Below are 19,855 nucleotides of genomic sequence, written 5' to 3'. Positions count from 1 at the left end.
TCAGAATGGACCATCCTGGATATATTCTATGATGGTTTATCTGAGCTATCAAATATGTCATTGGATACTTCTGCAGGTGGATCCATTCACCTAAAGAAAATGCCTGCAGAAGCTCAAGAACTCATTGACATGGTTGCTAATAACCAGTTTATGTACACTTCTGAGAGGAATCCTATGAGTAATGGGACGCCTATGAAGAAGGGAGTTCTTGAAATTGATACTCTGAATGCCATATTGGCTCAGAACAAAATATTAACTCAGCAAGTCAATATGATTTCTCAGAGTCTGAATGGAATGCAAACTGCATCCAACAGTACTCAAGAGGCTTCTTATGAAGAAGAAGCTTATGATCCTAAAAACCCTACAATAGCAGAGGTGAATTACTTAGGTGAACCTTATGGAAACACCTATAATCCATCATGGAGAAATCATCCAAATTTCTCATGGAAGGATCAAAAGCCTCAACAAGGCTTTAATAATGGTGGAAGAAATAGGTTTAACAATAGTAAACCTTTTCCATCATCCACTCAGCAACAGACAGAGAACTCTGAACAAAATACCTCTAATTTGGCAAACTTAGTCTCTGATCTGTCCAAGGCCACTGTAAGTTTCATGAATGAAACAAGGTCTTCCATTAGAAATTTGGAAGCACAAGTAGGCCAGCTAAGTAAAAGGATCACTGAAATCCCTCCTTATACTCTCCCAAGCAATACAGAAGAGAATCCAAAAGGAGAGTGCAAGGCCATTGAATTAATTACCATGGCCGAACCCACAAGAGAGGAGAAGGACATGAATCCCAAGGAGGAAGACCTCCTGGGACGTCCAGTGATCAACAAGGAGCTTCCCTCTGAGGAACCTATGGAATCTGAGACTCATCTAGAGACCATAGAGATTCCATTGAACCTCCTTATGCCATTCATGAGCTCTGATGAGTATTCCTCTTCTGAAGAGAATGAGGATGTTACTGAAGAGCAAGCTGCCAAGTTCCTTGGTGCAATCATGAAGCTAAATGCCAAATTATTTGGTATTAAAACTTGGGAAGATGAACCTCCCTTGTTCACTAATGAACTAAGCGATCTGGATCAACTGACATTGCCTCTGAAGAGACAGGATCCTGGAAAGTTCATAATACCTTGTACCATAGGCACCATGATCTTTAAGGCTCTGTGTGACCTTGGTTCAGGAATAAACCTCATGCCCCTCTCTGTAATAGAGAAACTGGGAATCTATGGGGTGAAAGCTGCTAAAATCTCATTAGAGATGGCAGACAATTCAAGAAAATAGGCTTATGGACAAGTAGAGGACGTGTTAGTAAAGGTTGAAGGCCTTTACATCCCTGCTGATTTTATAGTCCTGGATACTGGAAAGGAAGAAGATGAATCCATCATCCTAGGAAGACCTTTCCTAGCCACAGCAAGAGCTGTGATTGATGTGGACAGAGGAGAATTGATCCTTCAATTAAATAAGGACAACCTTGTGTTTACAACTCAAGGATCTCTCTCTGCATCCATGGAGAGGAAGCAGAAAAAGCTTCTCTCAAAGCAGAGTCAACCAAAGCCCCCACAGTCAAACTCTAAGTTTGGTGTCAAACCCCCATATCCAAACTCTAAGTTTGGTGTTGGGAGGTCTCAACAAAGCTCTGCACATCTGTGAGGCTCCATGAGAGCCCACTGTCAAGCTATTGACATTAAAGAAGCGCTTGTTGGGAGGCAACCCAATGTTTATTTATCTAATTTTTTTTTTCATGTTTTCTTAGGTTCATGATCATGTGGAGTCACAAAATAAATGAAAAATTTATAAACAGAATAAAAAACAATGGAAGAAAAATCACACCCTGGAGGAAGCACTTGTCTGGCGTTCAACGCCAGAACAGAGCATGGTTCTGGCGCTGAACGCCCAAAATGGGCAGTATCTGGGCGCTGAACGCCCAAAATGGGCAGCATCTGGGCGCTGAACGCCAGAATTGCACCCTGGAGAGGAGCTGGCGTTGAACGCCCAGAACAAGCATGGTTCTGGCGTTCAACGCCAGAAATGGGCAACAAATGGGCGTTGAACGCCCAAAATGGGCACCAACCTGGCGCTGAACGCCCAGAGTTGTGTGCAAGGGCATTTTACATGACTAATTTAGTGCAAGGTTGTAAATCCTTGAACACCTCAGGATCTGTGGACCCCACAGGATCATCTTAGGATCTGTGGACCCCACAGGATCCCCACCTACCTCCACTCACTTCTTCTCACCCCTCTTTCACACAATCCCATAAACACTCTTCCCCAAAATCCTTCACCAATCACCTCAATCTCTCTTCCCCATCACCTCTTCACCACTCACATCCATCCACTCTTCCCCATAAACCTAAGTCATAAACTCCACCTACCTTCAAAATTCAAAATCAATTTCCCACCCAAACCCACCCTAAATGGCCGAACCTACCCCCCTCCCTTCCCTATATAAAGCCTTCCATTCTTCCTCATTTTCACATAACACAACCCTCTCTTTCCCTTCTTGGCCGAAACACACCTCCCCCCCTTTTCTCCATATTTTCATCTTCTTCTTCTTCTTCATCTAATTCTTTCTTTTCTTGCTCGAGGGCGAGCAAAATTCTAATTTTGGTGTGGTAAAAGCATAAGCTTTTTGTTTTTCCATTACCATTGATGGCACCTAAGACCGGAGAATCCTCTAGAAAAGGGAATAGGAAGACAAAAGCTTCCACCTCCGAGTCATGGGAGATGGAAAGGTTCATCTCCAAAGCTCATCAAGACCACTTCTATGATGTTGTGGCCAAGAAGAAGGTGATCCCCGAGGTCCCTTTCAAACTCAAGAGAAATGAGTATCTGGAGATCCGACATGAAATCCAAAGAAGAGGTTGGGAAGTTCTAACAAACCCCATCCAACAAGTCGGCATCTTCATGGTTCAAGAGTTCTATGCTAATGCATGGATCACCAAGAACCATGATCAAAGTAAGAACCCGGATCCAAAGAACTATATTACAATGGTTCGGGGGAAATACTTAGATTTTAGTTCGGAAAATGTGAGGTTGGCGTTTAACTTGCCTATGATGCAAGGAGATGAACGCCCCTACACTAGAAGGGTCAACTTTAATCAAAGGTTGGACCAAGTCCTTATGGACATATGTGTGGAAGGAGCTCAATGGAAGATTGACTCCAAAGGCAAGCCGGTTCAACTAAGAAGATTGGACCTCAAGCCTGTGGCTAGAGGATGGTTGGAGTTCATCCAACGCTCCATCATCCCCACTAGCAACCGATCTGAAGTTACTGTGGATCGGGCCATCATGATCCATAGTATCATGATTGGAGAAGAAGTAGAGGTTCATGAAGTCATCTCCCTTGAACTCTACAAAATAGCCGAAAAGCCCTCTCCTGGGGCAAGGCTAGCTTTTCCTCATCTTATCTGCCATCTATGTTACTCAGCTGGAGCTTTCATAGAAGGAGACATTCACAGTGAGGAAGAGAAGCCCATCACTAAGAAAAAGATGGAGCAAGCAAGAGAAACCATTCATGGAGCTCAAGAGGCGCATGAAGCTCATCACCATGAGATCCCAGAGATGCCTCAAATGCATTTTCCTCCACAGAATTTTTGGGAGCAAATCAACACCTCCCTAGGAGAATTAAGTTCCAACATGGGACAACTAAGGGTGGAACATCAAGAGCACTCCATCATCCTTCATGAAATAAGAGAAGATCAAAAAGAAATGAGGGAGGAGCAACAAAGACAAGGAAGAGACATAGAAGAGCTCAAGGACATCATTGGTTCCTTAAGAAGGAAACGCCACCATCACTAAGGTAGATTGATTCCTTGTTCTTATTTCTTCTGTTTTTTTTTTCGTTTTCTATGTTATGTGCTTATCTATGTTTGTGTCTTCATTACATGATCATTAGTATTTAGTAACTTTGTCTTAAAGTTATGAATGTCCTATGAATCCATCACCTCTCTTAAATGAAAAATATTTTAATTCAAAAGAACAAGAAGTACATGAGTTTCGAATTTATCCTTGAACTTAGTTTAATTATATTGATGTGGTGACAATGCTTCTTGTTTTCTGAATGAATGCCTGAACAGTGCATATGTCTTTTGAAGTTGTTGTTTAAGAATGTTAAATATGTTGGCTCTTGAAAGAATGATGACTAGGAGACATGTTATTTGAAAATCTAAAAAATCATAAAAATGATTCTTGAAGCAAGAAAAAGCAGCAAAGAACAAAGCTTGCAGAAAAAAAAAAGAGCGAAAAAAAAATAGAAAGAAAGAGAAAAAGCAAGCAGAAAAAGCCAAAAGCTCTTAAAACCAAGAGGCAAGAGCAAAAAGCCAATAACCCTTAAAACCAAAAGGCAAGGGTAATAAAAAGGATCCCAAGGCTTTGAGCATCAGTGGATAGGAGGGCCTAAAGGAATAAAATCCTAGTCTAAGCGGCTAAACCAAGTTGTCCCTAACCATGTGCTTGTGGCGTGAAGGTGTCAAGTAAAAACTTGAGACTGAGCGGTTAAAGTCAAGGTCCAAAGCAAAAAAAGAGTGTGCTTAAGAACCCTGGACACCTCTAATTGGGGACTTTAGCAAAGCTGAGTCACAATCTGAAAAGGTTCACCCAATTATGTGTCTGTGGCATTTATGTATCCGGTGGTAATACTGGAAAACAAAGTGCTTAGGGCCACGGCCAAGACTCATAAAATAGCTGTATTCAAGAATTATCATACTGAACTAGGAGAATCAATAACACTATCTGAACTCTGAGTTCCCATAGATGCCAATCATTCTGAACCTCAATGGATAAAGTGAGATGCCAAAACTATTCAAAAGGCAAAAAGCTATAAGTCCCGCTCATTTGATTGGAGCTATGTTTCATTGATAGTTTGGAATTTATAGTATATTCTCTTCTTTTTATCCTATTTGATTTTCAGTTGCTTGAGGACAAGCAACAATTTAAGTTTGGTGTTGTGATGAGCGGATAATTTATATGCTTTTTGGCATTGTTTTTAGTATGTTTTCAGTAGGATCTAGTTACTTTTAGGGATGTTTTCATTAGTTTTTATGTTAAATTCACATTTTTGGACTTTACTATGAGTTTGTGTGTTTTTCTGTGATTTCAGGTATTTTCTGGCTGAAATTGAGGGACTTGAGCAAAAATCAGATTCAGAGGTTGAAGAAGGACTGCTGATGCTATTGGATTCTGACCTCCCTGCACTCAAAATATATTTTTCTTCAAAATTTTTAAGAATGAATTCTAGTGTTTCATGAAGCATGTTGAAGCTTGACTAGCTATAAAGCCATGTCTAAATTGTTTTGGACTGAGGCTTCCAAACCATCAGCATAGAGGCAAGTTACTTTGAAAAGTAATGAGCAGTATATTCTCTGATGTTATATGCTAAAGCTTGGCTGGCTATTAAGCCATGCCTAACCCTCAGATTGGAGCTTTAGACTAAGAATGCTAGATTCCTGGAATTCATATTAAAAATTTTTGGAATCCTTATTTTTATTTTTCAAATAATTTTCGAAAAAAATTTAAAGAAAATACAAAAAAAAAAATCATAAAATCATAAAAAAAATCAAAAAATATTTTCATGTTTCTTGTTTGAGTCATGAGTCATGTTATAAGTTTGGTGTCAATTGCATATTCATATTGCATTTTTCGAAAATTGCATTCATGCATGTGTTCTTCATGATCTTCAAGTTGTTCTTGGTAAGTCTTCTTGTTTGATCTTGATGTTTTCTTGTTTTGTGTTGTATGGTGTTTTTCATATGCATTCTTGGATTCTTAGTGCCTAAGCATTAAAGATTTCTAAGTTTGGTGTCCTGCATGTTTTCTTTGCATAAAAAAATTTTCAAAAATATGTTCTTGATGTTCATCATGATCTTCATAGTGTTCTTGGTGTTCATCTTGACATTCATAGCATTCTTGCATGCATTCATTATTTTGATCCATAACTTTCATGCATTGCATCATTTTTCTTGTTTTTCTCTCTCATCATAAAAATTCAAAAATAAAAAAAATATCTTTCCCTTTTTCTCTCTTAAAATTTCGAAAATTAGATTTGACTTTTTCAAAATTTTTAAAATCTAGTTGTTTTTATGAGTCAAATCAAATTTTCAATTTAAAAAAAAAATCTTATCTTTTTCAAAATCTTTTTCAAAAATCAAATCTTTTTTCAATTTTTTTAGTTATTTTCAAAAATTTCAAAAATATTTTTCTTAATTTTACATCATATTTTCGAAAATAACATCATCAATTAATGTTTTGATTCAAAAATTTCAAGTTTGTTACTTACTTGTTAAGAAAGATTCAAACTTTAAGTTCTAGAATCATATCTTGTGATTTCTTGTGAATCAAGTCATTAATTGTGATTTTAAAAATCAAATCTTTTTCAAAAACTAATTTAAAAAATATCTTCTTATCTTATCTTTTTCAAAAATTTGATTTCAAAATATCTTTTCTAACTTCCTAACTTCTTATCTTTTCAAAATTTGTTTCAACTAACTAACTAACTTTTTGTTTGTTTCTTACCTTTTTCAAAACTAGCTAACTAGCTCTCTCTCTCTAATTTTCGAAAATATCTCCCCTCTTTTTCAAAATTTCTTTTTAATTTACTAATTATTTTAATTTTTTATTTTAATTTTCGAAAAAAACTACTAACCTTTTTCAAAAACTATTTTCGAAAATCACTAACTCCTTTTCAAAAATTATTTTCGATAATTCTCCCTTTCTCTCATCTCCTTCTATTTATTTATTCATCTACTAACATCTCCTCATCTTCACCCCTATTCCTTTTCTTCTTCTACTAACAATAAGGAACCTCTTTACTGTGACATAGAGGATTTCTCTTCTTTTCTTTTTCTCTTCTCTTTCTTATGAGCAGGGACAAAGAAAAAGGCATTCTTGTTGAAGTTGATCCAGAACCTAAAAGGACTCTGAAGAGAAAGCTAAGAGAAGCTAAATTACAACAATCCAGAGACAACCTTATTGAAAATTTCGAACAAGTAAAGGAGATGGCAGCCAAACCCAACAACAATAAGGCAAGGAGAATGCTTGGTAACTTTACTGCACCTAATTCCAATTTACATGGAAGAAGCATCTCCATTCCTACCATTGGAGCAAACAATTTTGAGCTGAAACCTCAGCTAGTTTCTCTGATGCAGCAGAACTGCAAGTTTCATGGACTTCCATCTGAAGATCTTTTTCAGTTCTTAACTGAATTCTTGCAGATCTGTGATACTGTTAAGACTAATGGAGTAGATTCTGATGTCTACAGACTCATGCTTTTCCCTTTTGCTGTAAGAGACAGAGCTAGAATATGGTTGGACTCTCAACCCAAAGACAGCCTGAACTCTTGGGATAAGCTGGTCACGGATTTCTTAGCCAAGTTCTTTCCTCCTCAAAAGCTGAGCAAGCTTAGAGCTGATGTTCAAACCTTCAGACAGAAAGAAGGTGAATCCCTCTATAAAGCTTGGGAAAGATACAAGCAGCTGACCAAAAAGTGTCCTTCTGACATGCTTTCAGAATGGACCATCCTGGATATATTCTATGATGGTTTATCTGAGCTATCAAAGATGTCATTGGATACTTTTGCAGGTGGATCCATTCACCTAAAGAAAACGCCTGCAGAAGCTCAAGAACTCATTTACATGGTTGCTAATAACCAGTTTATGTACACTTCTGAGAGGAATCCTGTGAGTAATGGGACGCCTATGAAGAAGGGAGTTCTTGAAATTGATAATCTGAATGCCATATTGGCTCAGAACAAAATATTGACTCAGCAAGTCAATATGATTTCTCAGAGTCTGAATGGAATGCAAGCTGCATCCAACAGTACTCAAGAGGCTTCTTATGAAGAAGAAGCTTATGATCTTAAAAACCCTGCAATAGCAGAGGTGAATTACTTAGGTGAACCTTATGGAAACACCTATAATCCATCATGGAGAAATCATCCAAATTTCTCATGGAAGGATCAAAAGCCTCAACAAGGCTTTAATAATGGTGGAAGAAACAGGTTTAACAATAGTAAACCTTTTCCATCATCCACTAAGCAACAGACAGAGAACTCTGAACAAAATACCTATAATTTGGCAAACTTAGTCTCTGATCTATCCAAGGCCACTGTAAGTTTCATGAATGAAACAAGGTCTTCCATTAGAAATTTGGAAGCACAAGTGGGCCAGCTAAGTAAAAGGATCACTGAAATCCCTCCTAGTACTCTCCCAAGCAATACAGAAGAGAATCCAAAAGGAGAGTCCAAGGCCATTGAATTAATTACCATGGCCGACCAGCAGACACGTCAGCGCCGACCAGCACAAAAGATCTCGTCCAAGATCGGCCTACAATTTCAGGTAACCCTCGGAACACCAACCTTGTCATCCTCTGGTGCACGAAATTGTGATCATTAACAATGGCGCCAAAGACTTGGAGCTCTCAAACGTGAATCACACTTTGTCACAATTCCGCACAACTAACCAGCAAGTGCACTGGGTCGTCCAAGTAATACCTTACGTGAGTAAGGGTCGATCCCACGGAGATTGTCGGCTTAAAGCAAGCTATGGTCATCTTGTAAATCTCAGTCAGGCGGATTCAAATGGTTATGGAGGATTGATAATTAAAAGATGAATAAAACATAAAATAAGATAAAGATAGAGATACTTATGTAATTCATTGGTGAGAATTTCAGATAAGCGTATGAAGATGCTTTGTTCCTCCTGAACCTCTGCTTTCCCATAGCCTTCTTCAATCATTCATACTCCCTTCCATGGCAAGCTTTATGTTGGGCATCACTGTTGTCAATGGCTACTTCCCGTCCTCTCAGTGAAAATGTTCTACGCACGCTGTCACCGCACAGCTAATCATCTGTCGGTTCTCAATCATGTTGGAATAGGATGCATTGATCCTTTTGCGTCTATCACACGCCCAACAATCGCGAGTTTGAAGCTCGTCACAGTCATCCCTTCCCAGATCCTACTCAGAATACTACAGACAAGGTTTAGATTGTCTGGATCTCAGGAATGGCCGCCAATAATTCTAGCCTATACCACGAAGGTTCTAATCTTAGATTTGAAACCCAAGAGATACACATTCAAGCTTGTTTGCATGTAGAACGGAAGTGGTTGTCAGTCACGCATTCATAGGTTAGAATGGTGATGAGTGTCACATAATCATCACATTCATCATGTTCTTGGGTGCGAATGAATATCTTGGAGAAGAAATAGACTTGAGTTGAATAGAAAAATAATAGTACTTGTATTAATTCATGAAGAACAGCAGAGCTCCACACCTTAATCTATGGTGTGTAGAAACTCCACCATTGAAAATACATAAGAACAAGGTCTAGGCATGGCCGTGAGGCCAGCCTCCCAAAAGCGTGAAAAGGTCTATCAAAAGTATATGACTAATCAAAGATAAAAATACAATAGTAAAAGGTCCTATTTATAGAGAACAAGTAGCCTAGGGTTTACAGAAATAGGTAATTAATGCAGAAATCTTCTTCCGGGCTCACTTAGTGTGTGCTTGGGCTGAGCATTGAAGCTTTCATGTGTAGAGATTTTTCTTGGAGTTAAACGCCAGCTTTTGTGCCAATTTGGGCGTTTAACTCCAGCTTTTATGCCAGTTCTGGCGTTTTGACGCCAGAATTTTTGTGCTGACTTTGAACGCCAGTTTGGGCCATTAAATCTTGGGCAAAGTATGGACTATTATATATTTATGGAAAGCCAAGGATGTCTACTTTCCAAAGCAATTGAGAGCATGCCAATTGGGCTTCTGTAGCTCCAGAAAATCCACTTTGAGTGCAGGGAGGTCAGAATCCAACAACATCTGCAGTCCTTTTTCAGCCTCTGAATCAGATTTTTGCTCAGGTCCCTCAATTTCAGCCAGAAAATATCTGAAATCATAGAAAAACACACAAACTCATAGTAAAGTCCAGAAATGTGATTTTTAAATAAAAACTAATAAAAACATAATAAAAACTAACTAAAACATACTAAAAACAATGCCAAAAAGCGTTTAAATTATCCGCTCATCACAACACCAAACTTAAATTGTTGCTTGTCTCCAAGCAACTGAAAATAATATAGGATAAAAAGAATAGAATGTACAATGAATTCCAAAAACATCTATGAAGATCAGTATTAACTAGATGAGCGGAGCTTTTAGCTTTTTGCTTCTGAACAGTTTTGGCGTCTCACTTTATCCTTTGAAGTTCAGAATGATTGGCATCTATAGGAACTCAGAATTTAGATAGTGTTATTGATTCTCCTAGTTAAGTATGTTGATTCTTGAACACAGCTACTTTATGAGTCTTGGCCGTGACCCAAAGCATTTTGTTTTCCAGTATTACCACCGGATACATAAATGCCACATACACATAACTGGGTGAACCTTTTCAGAATGTGACTCAGCTTTGCTAGAGTCCCCAATTAGAGGTGTCCAGAGCTCTTAAGCACACTCTTTTTTGCTTTTGGACCACGACTTTAACCGCTCAGTCTCAAGTTTTCACTTGGCACCTTCACGCCACAAGCACATAGTTAGGGACAGCTTGGTTTAGCCGCTTAGGCCAGGATTTTATTCATCTGGGCCCTCCTATCCACTGATGCTCAAAGCCTTGGATCCTTTTTATTTTACCCTTGCCTTTTGGTTTAAAGGGTTATTGGCTTTTTCTGCTTGCTTTTTCTTTTTCTTCTTTTTTTTTGCATATATATATTTTTTTTTCTGCAAGCTTTTCACTACTTTTTCTTGCTTCAAGAATCAATTTTATGATTTTTCAGATCATCAAATAACATTTCTCCTTTTTCCATCATTCTTTCAAGAGCCAACAATTTTAACATTCATAAACAACAAATTCAAAAATATGCACTGTTCAAGCATTCATTCAGAAGACAAGAATTATTGCCACCACATCAAAATAATTAAACTGTTTTAAAATTCGAAACTCATGTACTTCTTTTTCTTTTTCAATTAAAAACATTTTCCATTTTAAGAAAGGTGATGGATTCATTTTCATAGCTTTAAGGCATAGACACTTAGACACTAGTTATCATGTAATAAAGACACAAACATAAATAGACATAAGGCATAATTTTCAAAAAACAGAAAATAAAGAACAAGGAAATTAAAGAACGGATCCACCTTAATGATGGCGGCTTGTTCTTCCTCTTGAAGATCTTATGGAGTGCTTGAACTCCTCAATGTCTCTTCCTTGCCTTTGTTGCTCCTCTCTCATGGTTCTTTGGTCTTCTCTAATTTCATGGAGGAGGATAGAATGCTCTTGGTGCTCCACCCTTAGTTGTCCCATATTGGAACTTAATTCTCCTAGGGAGGTGTTAATTTGCTCCCAATAGTTTTGTGAAGGAAAATGCATCCCTTGAGGCATCTCAAGGATTTCATGATGAGGAATTTCCTCATGCTCTTGTCCATGAGTGGGATATCTTGTTTGCTCTATCCTTTTCTTAGTGATGGGCTTGTCCTCTTCAATGAGGAGTCTTGGCCACAACTTCATAGAAGTGGTCTTGATGGACCTTTGAGATGAATCTCTCCATCTCCCATGACTCGGAGGTGGAAGCTTTTGCCTTCCCTTTCCTCTTTCTAGAGGTTTCTCCGGCCTTTGGTGCCATAAATGGTTATGGAAAAATAAAAAGCAACGCTTTTACCATACCAAACTTAGAAGGTTTGCTCGTCCTCTAGCAAAAGAAGAAGGAAGAGAGTAGAGGAAGAAGAAATAGAGGAGATGGAAGGGGGTTAGTGTTTTGGCCAAGGGGGAGAAGTAGTGTTTAAGATGTGTAAAAATGAAAGGGTGAAGATGGGTTTATATAGGAGTGGGGAGAGGGTAAGTTTCAGCCATGTATGGGTGGGTTTGGGAGGGAAAGTGGTTTGAATTTGAATGGTGAGGTAGGTGGGGTTTATGATGGATGGATGTGGATTGGTGAAGGGTTTATGGAGAAGAGGGTAGGATTTGATAGGTGAGGTATTTTTGGGGAAGAGGTATTGAGGTAATTGGTGAAGGGTATTTGGGGAAGAGTATTATGAAAAGGTGTGAAGAAGAGAGAGAGTGAGTTGAGGTTGGTGGGGATCCTGTGGGGTCTACAAATCCTGAGGTGTCAAGGATTTCTCATCTCTGCACCAATTAGGCATGCAAAATGTCTTCTACTGCCAATCTTGGCGTTAAACACCAGGCTGCTGCCCATTTCTGGCGTTTAACGCTAGCTTCTTACCCTTTTCTGGCGTTAAACGCGAGTCTGGTGCCCATTTCTGGCGTTAAACACCCAGAATGGTGCCAAACTGGGCGTTTAACGCCCATTCTGCTGCCCTTACTGGCGTTTAAACGCCAGTAAGCTTCTCCTCCAGGGTGTGCCATTTTTCATTCTATTTTTCATTCTGTTTTTGTTTTTTCAATTGTTTTTGTGACTTCACATGATCATCAACCTACAGAAAACATAAAATAACAATAGAGAATAAATAAAATTGGGTTGCCTCCCAACAAGCGCTTCTTTAATGTTAGTAGCTTGACAGTGGGCTCTCATGGAGCCTCACAGATACTCAGAGCATGATGATGGCCTCTCAACACCAAACTTAGAGTTTGGTTGTGGCCTCCTAACACCAAACTTAGAGTTTGGTTGTGGCCTCCTAACACCAAACTTAGAGTTTGAATGTGGGGATTTTGTTTGACTTTGTATTGAGAGAAGCTTTTCATGCTTCCTCTCCATGGTTACAGAGGGAGATCCTTGAGCCTTAAACACAAGGGAGTCCTCATTCACTTGAAGGACTAATTCTCCTCTGTCTACATCAATCACAGCTTTTGCTGTGGCTAGGAAGGGTCTACCAAGGATGATGGATTCATCTATACACTTCCTAGTGTCTAGGATTATGAAATCAGCAGGGATGTAGTGGTCTTCAACCTTTACCAAGACATCCTCTACAAGTCCATAAGCCTGTTTCTTTGAATTGTCTGCCATCTCCAGTGAGATTCTTACAGCTTGTACCTCAATGATCCCTAGCTTCTCCATTATAGAGAGAGGCATGAGGTTTATACTTGACCCTAGGTCACACAGAGCCTTCTCAAAGGTCATGGTGCCTATGGTACAAAGTATTGAGAACTTCCCAGGATCTTGTCTCTTCAGAGGTAATTTCTGCCTAGTCAAGTCATCCAGTTCTTTAGTGAGGAATGGAGGTTCATTCTCCCAAGTCTTATTACCAAATAACTTGGCGTTTAGCTTCATGATTGCTCCAAGGTACTTAGCAACTTGCTCTTCAGTAACATCTTCATCCTCTTCAGAGGAAGAGTACTCATCAGAGCTTACGAATGGCAGGAGTGAATTCAATGGAATCTCTATGGTCTCTGTGTGAGCCTCAGATTCCCATGGTTCCTCATGAGGAAACTCCTTGGAGGCTAGTGGACGTCCAGTGAGGTCTTTCTCAGTGGAGATCACTGCCTCTTCCTCCTCTCCAGGTTCGGCCGTGTGGGTCATGTTGATGGCCTTGCACTCTCCTTTTGGATTCTCTTCTGTATTGCTTGGAAGAGTACTAGGAGGGAGTTCAGTAACTTTCTTACTCAGCTGACCTACTTGTGCCTCCAAATTTCTAATGGAGGACCTTGTTTTAGTCATGAAACTTTGAGTGGTTTTAATTAGATCAGAGACTACAGTTGCTAAGTCAGAGTGGCTCTGCTTAAAATTCTCTGTCTGTTGCTGAGATGATGATGGAAAAGGCTTGCTATTGCTAAACCTGTTTCTTCCACCATTATTGTTATTGAAGCCTTGTTGAGGCCTCTATTGGTCCTTCCATGAGAGATTTGGATGATTTCTCCATGAAGGATTGTAAGTGTTTCCATAGGAATCTCCCATGTAATTCACCTCTTCCATTGCTGGGTTCTCAGGATCATAAGTTTCTTCTTCAAATGAAACTTCTTTGGTACTGCCTGTTGCTGCTTGCATTCTAGACAGACTCTGAGAAATCATATTAACTTGTTGAGTCAATATTTTGTTCTGAGCCAGTATGGCATTCAGAGTATCAATCTCAAGAACTCCTTTCTTCTGACTTGTCCCATTATTCACAGGGTCACTTTTAGAAGTGTACATGAATTGGTTATTTGCAACCATTTCAATGAGTTCCTGAGCTTCTGCAGGCGTCTTCTTCAAATGAAGAGATCCTCCAGCAGAGCTGTCCAATGACATCTTGGACAATTCAGACAGACCATCATAGAAGATACCTATGATGCTCCATTCTGAAAGCATGTCAGAAGGACACCTTCTGATCAATTGCTTGTATCTTTTCTATGCTTCATAGAGGGATTCACCTTCCTTCTGTCTGAAAGTTTGGACTTCCACTCTAAGCTTGCTCAATTTTTGAGGTGGAAAGAACTTTGCCAAGAAGGCATTAACTAGCTTTTCCCAAGAGTTCAGGCTTTCTTTAGGTTGTGAGTCCAACCATGTCCTAGCTCTGTCTCTTACAGCAAAAGGGAAGAGCATAAGTCTGTAGACCTCAGGATCAACCCCATTAGTCTTGACAGTGTCACAGATTTGCAAGAATTCAGCTAAGAACTGATGAGGATCTTCCAATGGAAGTCCATGAAACTTGCAATTCTGTTGCATTAGAGAAACTAATTGAGGCTTAAGCTCAAAATCGTTTGCTCCAATGGCAGGGATAGAAATGCTTCTCCCATAGAAGTCAGGAGTAGGTGCAGTAAAGTCACCAAGCACCTTCCTTGCATTGTTGGTGTTTTCGGCTGCCATGGCTTCTTCTTGTTTGAAAAGCTCTGTTAGGTCCTCTATAGAGAGTTGTACTTTAGCTTCTCTTAGCTTTCTCTTCAAGGTCCTTTCGGGTTCAGGATCATCCTCAACCAGAATGTCTTTGTCCTTACTTCTGCTCATATGAAAGAGAGAAGAAGAAAGTATGGAATCCTCTATGTCACAGTATAGAGATTCCTTGAGGTGTCAGAGAAAAAGAAGAATAGAAGGAGAAGGTAGATAGAAGAGAATTCGAACTTATCAAGAAGGATAGAGTTTGAATTGTACCTTGAGGAGGAGTGTTAGTCCCTTAAATAGAAGGATGTGAGAAGAGGGGAAGAATTTTCGAAATTAAAGTAAAAGATTTTGAATTAATTAAAAGAAATTTTGAAAATTTGGTAAAGGTTTTTCGAAAATCAAGATTGGGAAAGAAATTAAGTGATTTTTGAAAAAGATTTTGAAATTAGAAATAAAAAAGATATGATTGAAACTTAATTTTGAAAAAGATGTGATTGAAAAGATATGATTGAGAAGATATGATTGAAAATCAAATTAAAAAGAGAAAGTTTTAAAATTAAAGTTGATTACTTGACTAACAAGAAATTAGAAGATATGATTCTAGAATTAAAACTTTTGATCCTTTCTTAAGAGGCAAGTAACAACTAGAAAATTTTGAATTGAATCACTAATTGTGGCAAGGATTTTCGAAAAAAGTAATAAAAAAAATTGAAAAGAAATTGATTTTGAAAAGATATGATTGAAAAGATATGATTTGAAAAAAATTTGATTTTGAAAAATTATGAATATTTGAAAAAGATTTGAATTAAAAACAAAATCTTCCCTCTAGTGTCTTCCTGGCGTTAAACGCCCGGAATGGTATCCATTCTGGCGTTTAACGCCCAAAATCCTACCTTTTTGGGCGTTTAACGCCCAGCCAGGTACATTGGCTGGCGTTTAAACACCAGTTTTCCTTCTTCACTGGGCGTTTTGAACGCCCAGCTTTTTCTGTGTAATTCCTCTGCTGAATATTCTGAATTTTCAATTCTCTGTGTTATTAACTTGAAAAGACACAATTAAAAAATTTTTTGAATTTTTAAATGATGAGAAACAATAATAAAAGAATGCAACTAAGATCAAATAAACAATGCATGCAAGACACCAAACTTAGAAGTTTGTATACTACGGACTATAACAATTTGAAAATGCATATAAGAAACAACAAAAGACACAAAATAAGAGAAATTAAAGATCAGAGCACTGAAATCATCAAGAACAACTTGAAGATCAATGAAGAACATAATGCATATATTTAAAAAATGCAAGAAGAATAAAGACATGCAATTGACACCAAACTTAAAAATTGACACTAGACTCAAACAAGAAACATAAAATATTTTTGATTTTTATGGTTTTATAAATTTTTTGTGATTTTTCGAAAATTGAGTGGAGAAGAAAGGGATTCAAAATTTTTAATAAGAGTTCCAGGAATCATTGCAATGCTAGTCTAAGACTCCGGTCCAGGAATTAGACATGGCTTACTAGCCAACCAAGCTTTCAATGAAAGCTCCGGTCCAAAACACTAGACATGGCCAATGGCCAACCAAGCTTTAGCAGATCATTGCTAACAACAGCAAAATTGATAGAAATCAACAAGCTCTTGTGATGATAAGTTGAAACCTCGGTCCAATAAGATTAGACATGGCTTCACAGCCAGCCAGACTTCAACAGATCATCATGAAACTCTAGAATTCATTCTTAAAAACTCTGAAGAACAAAATAGAAAAAAAATTTTCGAAAATAAAAAGTAAAATTACCTAATCTAAGCAACAAGATGAACCGTCAGTTGTCCAAACTCGAACAATCCCCGGCAACGGTGCCAAAAACTTGTACACGAAATTGTGATCATCAACAATGGCGCCAAAGACTTGGAGCTCTCAAACGTGAATCACACTTTGTCACAATTCTGCACAACTAACCAGCAAGTGCACTGGGTCGTCCAAGTAATACCTTACGTGAGTAAGGGTCGATCCCACGGAGATTGTCGGCTTGAAGCAAGCTATGGTCATCTTGTAAATCTCAGTCAGGCGGATTCAAATGGTTATAGAGGATTGATAATTAAAAGATGAATAAAACATAAAATAAGATAAAGATAGAGATACTTATGTAATTCATTGGTGAGAATTTCAGATAAGCGTATGAAGATGCTTTGTTCCTCCTGAACCTCTGCTTTCCCATTGCCTTCTTCAATCATTCATACTCCCTTCCATGGCAAGCTTTATGTTGGGCATCACCGTTGTCAATGGCTACTTCCCGTCCTCTCAGTGAAAATGTTTTACGCACGCTGTCACCACACGGCTAATCATCTGTCGGTTCTCGATCATGTTGGAATAGGATCCATTGAACCTTTTACGTCTGTCACACGCCCAACAATCGCGAGTTTGAAGCTCGTCACAGTCATCCCTTCCCAGATCATACTCAGAATACCATAGACAAGGTTTAGACATTCCGGATCTCAGGAATGGCGGCCAATAATTCTAGCCTATACCACAAAGGTTCTAATCTTAGATTAGAAACCCAAGAGATACACATTCAAGCTTGTTTGCATGTAGAACGGAAGTGGTTGTCAGTCACGCGTTCATAGGTGAGAATGGTGATGAGTGTCACATAATCATCACATTCATCATGTTCTTGGGTGCGAATGAATATCTTGGAGAGGAAATAGACTTGAGTTGAATAGAAAAATAATAGTACTTGTATTAATTCATGAAGAACAGCAGAGCTCCACACCTTAATCTATGGTGTGTAGAAACTCCACCATTGAAAATACATAAGAACAAGGTCTAGGCATGGCCGTGAGGCCAGCCTCCCAAAAGTGTGAAAAGGTCTATCAAAAGTATAAGACTAATCAAAGATCAAAATACAATAGCAAAAGGTCCTATTTATAGAGAACTAGTAGCCTAGGGTTTACAGAAATAGGTAATTAATGCAGAAATCTTTTTCCGGGCCCACTTAGTGTGTGCTTGGACTAAGCATTGAAGCTTTCATGTGTAGAGACTTTTCTTGGAGTTAAACGCCAGCTTTTGTGCCAGTTTGGGCGTTTAACTCCAGCTTTTATGCCAGTTCTGGCGTTTTGACGCCAGAATTTTTGTGCTAGCTTTGAACGCCAATTTGGGCCATCAAATCTTGAGCAAAGTATGGACTATTATACATTTCTAGAAAGCCCAGAATGTCTACTTTCTAACGCAATTGAGAGCGTACCAATTGGGTTTCTATAGCTCCAAAAAATCCACTTTGAGTGCAGGGAGGTCAAAATCCAATAGCATCTGCAGTCCTTTTTCAGCCTCTGAATCAGATTTTTGCTCAGGTCCCTCAATTTCAGCCAGAAAATACCTGAAATCACAGAAAAATACACAAACTCATAGTAAAGTCCAGAAATGTGATTTTTAAATAAAAACTAATAAAAACATAATAAAAACTAACTAAAACATACTAAAAACATACTAAAAACAATGCCAAAAAGCGTATAAATTATCCGCTCATCATCCTCCAATTTTCTTCCACTCCTAAGTTGGATTGCTTTACATTCTTCTTTGGGATTTGGAATGGTATCACTTGGGAAGGTATTGGTTGGTCTCTCTGGTTTTTTGGACAATTGGCCTATTAGTCTTTCCAGGTTTCTCAGTGAAGCTTCATAGTTTTTATTAGCTATCTCTTGATGTTTCATCATCTTCTTCATCATCATCTCCAGATTGGAGATTCTTTGGGACTCTTGGGGTGATTGTGGTTGAGTGTGAGATGAGTATGGTTGGGGGAAATTGTTTTGGTTAGTTGATGGGTTGTGGGGTGGATAGAAGTTAGAATTGGGGTAGTTGTTTCGTGGTTTGCTGTATGGATTTTGATTAGTTTGCTGATGGTTCTGGTGGTTTGTGCGGGAGTTGCTTAAGTTGGAATTCCTTTGCCATGAATTTTGGTTCTGGTTATCTCCCCACCACAGATTGGGGTGGTTCCTCCAAGAAGGGTTGTAAGTGTCACCATGAAATTCATTTTGACCAGCACCTTGGTTGTGCATATAGTTAATTTGCTCTGGCTGCTGTTCTTCATAGATTTCTTCATTCTGCCCCACCCAGCTAGTGGTTGATTTGTAGTGTTCACTGCTGTAATTTGAAGACCATCAATCCTCTTGTCCATTATTTCCATCTGCTGCTGGATTTGTTGGTGCATCACTTTGTTTTGTGCCAAAATAGTATCCACATCTTCCAGCTCCAACACACCCTTCCTTTGAGCTAGTTGGAATTGCCTTTGATGACCATAGAAGTATTGGTTGTTGGTCATAGTGTCTATGAGATTTTGGGCTTCCTCAACTGTCTTCATCAGTTGTACTGAGCCTCCTACTGAATAGTCAAGGGCCTCTTAAGCTCTCAGTGTCAATCCTTTGTAGAAGTTTTGAAGTCTATCCCATTCACTGAACATCTCTAGTGGACACTTCCTGATTAAGGTCTTGTATCTCTCCCAGGCATCATACAGTGACTCTCCATCCATTTGAGTGAATCTTTGTACCTCTGTCTTCAGTCTGATGATCCTTTGAGGTGGATAGAATTTGGCTAGGAATTTGCTCACTAGATCTTCCCAGTTTTTGATGCTCTCCTTGGGGAATGTATCTAGCCACTGAGATGCCTTGTCTCTCAAGGAGAATGGAAGTAGCTACAGCTTATAGATGTCAGGATGCACACCATTTGTTTTGACAGTTTCACAAATCCTTAAGAAGATGGCTAAGTGCTGGTTTGGATCTTCAAGTGGACCTCCTCCATAGGAACAATTGTTCTACACCAGAGTAATAAGTTGAGGCTTCAACTCAAAGTTGTTTGCATGAACATTGGGAGTGAGTATGCTACTCCCGCAGTGTCTAGGATTGGAGAAAGTGTAAGAAGCTAGAACTCTCCTCTGAGGTGGGCCATTGTTGTTGGCCACTTCCTCTGGTAGATTAGGGAGATTTCCTTCCATCTCTTGGTCTTCCTCTTCTGAGTCTTCTTCTCCAACAACTCCCTTTCCTCTCGCTTCTCTTCTCAATCTCAAAAATGTTCTCTCTGGCTCAGAATCAAAGGAGGTGGACTCACCTCTTTTTCCTCTTGGCATCAAACAATAACAAA

The 19,855-nt window shown here is 38.8% G+C and overlaps 1 non-coding gene across 1 annotated transcript; it reads left to right on the top strand.

Annotated features, from left to right (window-relative positions):
- Positions 1–14,210: 14,210 nt before the first annotated feature.
- On the top strand, positions 14,211–14,318 carry LOC112725347 (small nucleolar RNA R71). Its single transcript, XR_003164461.1, has one exon. It is a non-coding gene; the product is annotated as a small nucleolar RNA R71 (small nucleolar RNA).
- Positions 14,319–19,855: the final 5,537 nt, after the last annotated feature.

This window comes from Arachis hypogaea, chromosome 11 (assembly GCF_003086295.3).
Source record: "Arachis hypogaea cultivar Tifrunner chromosome 11, arahy.Tifrunner.gnm2.J5K5, whole genome shotgun sequence".
NCBI classification, from domain to species: domain Eukaryota; kingdom Viridiplantae; phylum Streptophyta; class Magnoliopsida; order Fabales; family Fabaceae; genus Arachis; species Arachis hypogaea.
This window is presented reverse-complemented; position numbering and strand designations above follow the sequence as displayed.